This window comes from Rhipicephalus microplus, chromosome X, assembly GCF_043290135.1.
Source record: "Rhipicephalus microplus isolate Deutch F79 chromosome X, USDA_Rmic, whole genome shotgun sequence".
In the NCBI taxonomy this organism is placed as follows: domain Eukaryota; kingdom Metazoa; phylum Arthropoda; class Arachnida; order Ixodida; family Ixodidae; genus Rhipicephalus; species Rhipicephalus microplus.
The window spans coordinates 66,267,480-66,274,126 of NC_134710.1; the positions used below are offsets into that span (position 1 = coordinate 66,267,480).

Here is a 6,647-nt window from a genome sequence, read left to right on the forward strand (position 1 = left end):
CGAGTAATTGGTGGACACTGTATTCTCAAGTCAAGTACAACAGGCTGCCTCTGTTTAGATTAGAAAAAGAAGAAGAAGATGATGAAGCAAAGTGGGATAAGTGACATGAATGGTATTTAACCAAAACACCGATTGTCACCGGGTAGTGCCGAAGCAATGTCGACACAACCATGGGGACGGCTGCCTAGTGGCAATGTGTAAGTTTAGTGCTTCGAGCACGACGCGGACGACGAGCTGTGCGACCGAGCATAGCAGTGGAAAGTTTGAGGAAGGCCGTTTGTTCAGGCCACGCTCAGATAGCCGACGTGTCTCGTTTCTTCAGCAGCGGGTTTCAGTGGTCCAGTTGGAGGCGGTGTCCGGGTCCGTGACGCGGGTCACGTTGCAGCCGCGAAGCAGCGGAGGTGGCACTCTCGCTGCGGATGGGGGCTTCCATCTTGGAGTTGCGCCGCACAGCCGCCATTGGCTGGCCGCGCAGAAGGTCATCTTCTCTCTCGCCATGCCGATCGAGCGCGGCATATAAGGGAGCCGACGGAGCGCCGGCGTGTTTGTTTCGGAGAGCAACTTGCCTAGCCAGTCTTGTCCCTTCGTAATTACTCTCGTTGCTAGTTGGAAGCCCAGACGCAAGCGAAATCAGCGCAGCGTCTCCAGCTGCCTGACTGCTTGCCGTTCTCTTCGTTCCCCTCCTTGAGCCACCTGTTGATCCTACTGAGTTCCCGGCCGTTAGCCGCTGACTGATCCCACGGAGACAACGGAGGTTCGGATGCGCAGCCAAGCCGTCGTCTTTGCAGTCATTGACCAGCTGCTGGAGACCATTCTCACTCGGCGTGGGAGCCGTTTGGGGAACAGTGGGAACGTGCTGGAGCTACAAGTGCTCACACAGTTGCACCACGTTCCTTGAGGTGAGCCACACGCTGGAGTTCTATGTTTAACTACAGCCATACAGTGATCGAGCGTTGAATAATCTGAGGATGCCCAACTCAACCGGCGTTTCTTGTGGCTGACACTTGTAGCCACCCGCTTTCGTCGTTGTTTAGTCTATTTTGAGATAGTTACTTCAGAGGTTTTCTGCGCAAGGCCTCTCTCATCGAAGGAAATAAACTCAGATTACACTAACTTTTCCTTTGCCATATACAAAGCAGTTTGGGACATTCTGTCTATTTACCATGATGTTGACAAATAACTGGGCTTAGGACGCACTATGCATAACTGGCCGTCGAGAGCAAATGCAGCTGACACCAGAAGCCTGTAGAACTAGCACGTCGTGTCCGAATACCGCAGGCCTCGTTTGAGAACACTCCGGCTTATTCTTAGAAACATAGGATAACCGGTTCGCTCCACATCTCAAAGTAAGTGAGAGAGGCAAGTAAACAGCCACGAGCGTACAGCGGGACAGCTGAGCAAAACCACCTCGTGTAACCTCGTGTAGATAAGCATTAGAACAGGCCCGGCTTATCTTCGGCGTTCTATTTACGCAGAGCGCATCGGTGGCTCAACCGGTGCCGGTTGGTTCACGCCGGCGGTATAGCAACGACCGGACCACTCTCCGCCGCTTACGATATCGTCCCGAAACCTGAACGAAAAATCCGGTCTTGCGCGGCTGTTTAGAAAATAATGAAACGCACAGCGCGAGCAAAACGACCTTGTTGCACTGGCACGGCGGCAGGATAGCGTCTCGAGCCGACTCGAGGCGCCTTAACAGAACAGATTCGATCAGCATGGAGCTGTTTTTTATGATTCTTTGTTTATATATGTGCACACAAGTTAGGAACACGCGGAGTGTTGGTTTCTTTGCCACAGGACTTGTTATTGATATGCATGCTATATATTTCCTGCACAATTAAGAAATCTTCTTGACTCAAGCCTCATTTTCTGTTAGTACGAAAAGCATTGTTGTCAAGCCTATAATGTCGTTCAGCCCATCATCATTTTGTGTTAATGCATTAATACTTCTTCAGGATGAGGTGGTGATGCGCAAAAGGTTGCGAACAGACCAAAGGAGCGCACACGAACGCCGCCTAAACTATGAATTAAGGATTTTCGTTGCAATGACCAACTTTAAATTTGTTGTGTCAACAAAAATCCCGAGTGTGTAGTTTCCGCGAGGTTCGCCTGTACTTCTTCCATGGGTTAGTGTCTTTTTAACGAATCACCACTCTAGGATGAATTGCCACATCGTCAACATTCCGCCAATCTGCAGTTCTTCAGCAGCCTTCACATTTTGTACTTAACATCCATTTAACGAATTATTTCCGACACAGCTAACGTTTCCAATATAAACTTACAATATAAAGAATCGGGGAGAAGGACAAACCATCGTGATTACGTAGCTGCTGCAACAGCAGGCTCAAACACTTGGCCATGTTTGTGCCTGATTCTGCGGATTTGGTTTTACCTTAGCTCTGATGGCAAGATCGGTTGCATTTGTTTTGCTTCTAGAGAGATTTTGCATTCTTTATCCTTAAATGGTCAATTTGAGAATACATTATTTTTGCGAAGGCCTTAGTTGCCTGCGTAGCCTATTTACAAAACTTGTTTAATCTCTGTGTCTATGTTTGTTTCTGCTGAGGATCATTTATCAGACATATAGTTTTACTGAAAGAAGAAAAATCTAAAAAAAATCACAGCAAATCCGCGGAGTGAATGATGATGAGTGGGGCGAAGCGTCCGTCAGCCCGTCCATGCTTCTATCCGTCCAATCGTTCTTGTTTTCGTCCGTCCGCGCGACCATCCATGCGTAAATACATGCATCCATCCGTCTGTCCGTGCGCCCATCCGTGCGTCCGTCTAGTGCACACTCCAAATACCACCATGTCGCATTTCGCATCCCCTGTGGCACATACCCGCTCCGCGTGTCCGTCCGTCCGTTCGTCTACTAGTCTGTCTGTCCGTCCGTGCGTCCATCTATGAACACTCGAAGTACCGCCATCTCCCATCCCCTGCGGCACATACCCGCTCTAGAGTGGGTATGTGCCACCGGTGGCTACGTACCCAAACGGAGGAAGGACAGACCCATATCCTAAGGAGCTTCGCCCCTAAAAAAAGAGGATATGGGAGAAAAGAGGTGTAACGACATAAGAGTAGCTGCAATCCTATTCGCATGATATATTAACCGGCTGATAAACTATATGACTTGACTAGTGAGTGACACCATCAAACCAGATTCGCGACTCTTTTCGTCAGTGAACGTGGGGGCTTATACTTCGGTAGCACGGTCTTCTTAGGCAAAGCAGGCAGTTAGCCGGATGATGTCGCTAAAATAAAAAGCGTACACTTTCTTGGGAATTATGTGTGGTGTACCGCCGGTGGTTTTCTCGACATCAGTGAATGCTCGACATCCAGCATGACGCAAATGAGAGTAGTGTAATGTATCCATAACTTTACGTCATCGTAAAGCACATTATTCGTGGCCTGTTTCTTTTATTTTCTTTCTTTACTGGAGTTTTTTCGGAAAGGATTAACAATATTAAGGATAGGGCATGGGTTCCACGATCAGCTTTCAAGCTACGCCTGTGAATTAGAACTTGCTCAATGCGCGTGTGTGCTAAAATTACATTAACTTCATTCGTTTTGCTTATTATCAATATTGTAAAGACTGCGTTGCAGGTGCCTTTTCTCTGTGAACGGATTATTAACACGTCCCACGTGATATGTAACTAATAAACTTCATAAAATGGGCGCCCTAAAGCCATGACTTCACATGGGAACGACGAGCCTGCGTCGCAGCTGGCATGTCGTCATGGCGTGACACCCGCATGGCGAGTCAGCCGCGCTTGCGGCGTGAATCACGTATGTGCATCTCGTTTCCAGCAGCTGCCTGCCACTTTAAAGGTTTCACGCATTTACGACTCTCGGTAGTTTGCGCACAGCGTTTAGGGCCGACAGTCTTGTGAGCCGTTAGCTTTTCTCTGCATGACGCGACCCAGTGTTTGCAGGGCCGTCGAGCGAACCACCTCACGAGATTTCCTCCTCACGTGTTTCCTTGCAGAATTGGCCCCGCCTAGAAGCCTAGGAATATTTGCCTTCTGTGAAGGCCACCTTCGAACAACCATCCTCAGCTGTGCCACAGCGCTCGAAAGCTTCCCTGCCCGGACACCAGAGCAGAGGGAAAGATGCGTCCCGGTGAAACTGTTGCGATCCCTGCCAGGTACGTAACCCCTCCAATCGTTGAACCGAGTGGAACTAGGTCGCTGACAAAGTGACTTGCAAAGAACCAAAGGCAGAAATAGTCTTAACCAATGAGGTTGTGCACTTCTATTTTGGGTTCTGTGTCGCTTAGTGATGGGCTGTATATATTGCAGTACCTACTAAACCAGAATCTCATGCTGTCTCAACAAGCATCGCTACATTGGGTAAACATAACCTGTGGGAGCGACATAGGGATTACACACATTTGCTTGCAGAGAATGCTGTTACCCTAATTATGTGAAACCCCACACTGACAGGAGGTGCTGAACGAAATGAGTTTGTGCTCATTAGGCTTCGGGACTAATGCGAGCTAGCATGCTTAAAGTGCCGGCTGCATTTACGCACTACTCAAAAAAGGGTGCCGTAAAATATTATTCAGTCTTTGATATACCGGTGAGGGCTTGGGCTCGGTCTCCCTTGACGCCAACGTCGCTCGTGTCTATGCAGGAAGATGACCCTGGACACTGACAGCCAGAAGGGCTTCAAGGCATTCAGCAAGGATCCGCAGCCGTCGTTCAAGAGCAACTACAGCAACGACCAGAAGAACCAGCAGACGAAGAATGACCAGCGGAATCCCTGGGGCCCCACATTCAGGGACCGCCAGCACTTTATCGACATGCACTTCAACTAGCACCGACAAAGTCGCTCTTGGCTTTCCGCTGCGGCTGCGATTCTCATTGATTCGCCACGGGACGCTTTCACCATATACAAGAGTAAATCTGTGTGGGGAGGCTTCGACACTGCTGCGCACCTGGAGATGGTTGCTTCTTATTTAGTTTACTTCCTATTTACAAATTTACACAAGTCCTTTTGGAATCTTCGTTTTTTAGGTGCTTATTGAATCGCGATAAAGAAAAGAATAATAATGCTTTAAATGCCGCGTAAATAAAAAAAAAGCGGCGAATACTCACTATACCTGTGTTTTGTCATTTTGTCCTTTCTCTGATGCGCGCAACATCTTAAGCCTGATGCCATAGAATGAATGGGTCCCAACTCAATGGGTCCGCACTCAGCTATTTTTTCTCGTACTGCAGATCTATGAGCAGATGACGGTGGTATGCTGGATGCATACGGGGCGATCAGCTAATTTATCCCGCTACAGTTCGTCTTTAACCTGAAACACGGGCAATGTGATCATGCATTCTACATCTCCATTTGCACCATTGTGCATGTACCTACGAGCCGTACAGATGTAAGACAGCTGTTGAACAGAACGAATTCTTGCACACACAAAAAAAGCCGCATGATACACAACCAACCTGCGGGATGCCGTGACAAGGGATGCGAAGCTACAGCTACGAGGTCGCCTGACTATGCCCTTACGCATAAAAACACGTTTTATTATTAAATAAATTATATACATAGACGAGGATGAAAAGCATCAGGCAAGGCATATTTGAATTCCTCTAACAGATCACGCTGTATTCCGCAAAAAACACGCACAATCTAGATTTTACGCCGCCACAGCCGAATACGTCCGCCAGAGCCTAACAGATATTTGCGTGGAATGGTCCACGTGGCAGTGTTTATCGCCAAATAAATATGTCTTGTTCACTTGTCGGATAGTGCACAATGCACGTATAATAACGGTATTGGGGCACTTTTGTAGAAAAGAGGGACAGCCGTTTACAAACAGTGGTCCACTTAAAGACAAAGAGGTAGTCACACGTGGCCAGTCCACAAGCATGTGGGTGGTTTAAAGATCATAGCCATAGTACTTCATGCCCTTGCATTGATATAAATATTGATATCTCACTCAAGGATGGATACCTCACAGCGTTTATCCTGCAAAGAATAATCGCTGACCGAAATGAGCTTATCTCCCTATGAAATGAATAAAAAACACTGCTTACAACTGCTGTAATTCCATTTATATTTGTTTTTTTATGAAAGCTTATCTCACTACGAAACTTGCGTTTCTGCTATATATTTAGAAGGGTCTTTGAACGGGCAAATATGGCTTGTTTTCAACCACTTCTTTCTAAATTCAGGTACATTGTAGCACACCGGCTTGCACGGTTACGCATAACCACGATATATCATACCATCAGCGAGACACTATATGTAATTAAAGACACAATGGGAAGGAGACCTCGAAAAAGGAAGATCGAGTCTAGCCGAGGTGTTCCTTTTTCTTGAGCTCCCGATAGATGTGCGGGTGGTCGTATTCAAAATGGCCACCAGTTATACCTTGTCTTTGCCACTTAAGCTATTTTCTCACGCCGCACCAAGCAACCAATTAACTTTTAGGTCGCGAACAAGTATATGCAGAAAAAAATGTCACACGTTTGCCGCAAAGGTGAAGCAATGAACGCAATAGCAACAAAGTGGAAAGTCACACGCAGAACGGCAAGGAGATTGAAACTTGTCCCGCGTTTCTCACGCACAAATGACGCACAAAACGTACTCACAGATAAATATGAACGCGAATAAGCGTCTCAGTTGTTACTTCACTGTGTCTG

General features: G+C 47.3%; 1 long non-coding RNA gene across 1 annotated transcript; it reads left to right on the forward strand.

Moving 5' to 3' along the window:
- Window positions 1-555: 555 nt before the first annotated feature.
- On the forward strand, window positions 556-5,098 carry LOC119175904 (uncharacterized). The gene is made up of 3 exons (XR_005110373.2): window positions 556-899; window positions 3,986-4,144; window positions 4,633-5,098. It is a non-coding gene; the product is annotated as an uncharacterized LOC119175904 (long non-coding RNA).
- Window positions 5,099-6,647: the final 1,549 nt, after the last annotated feature.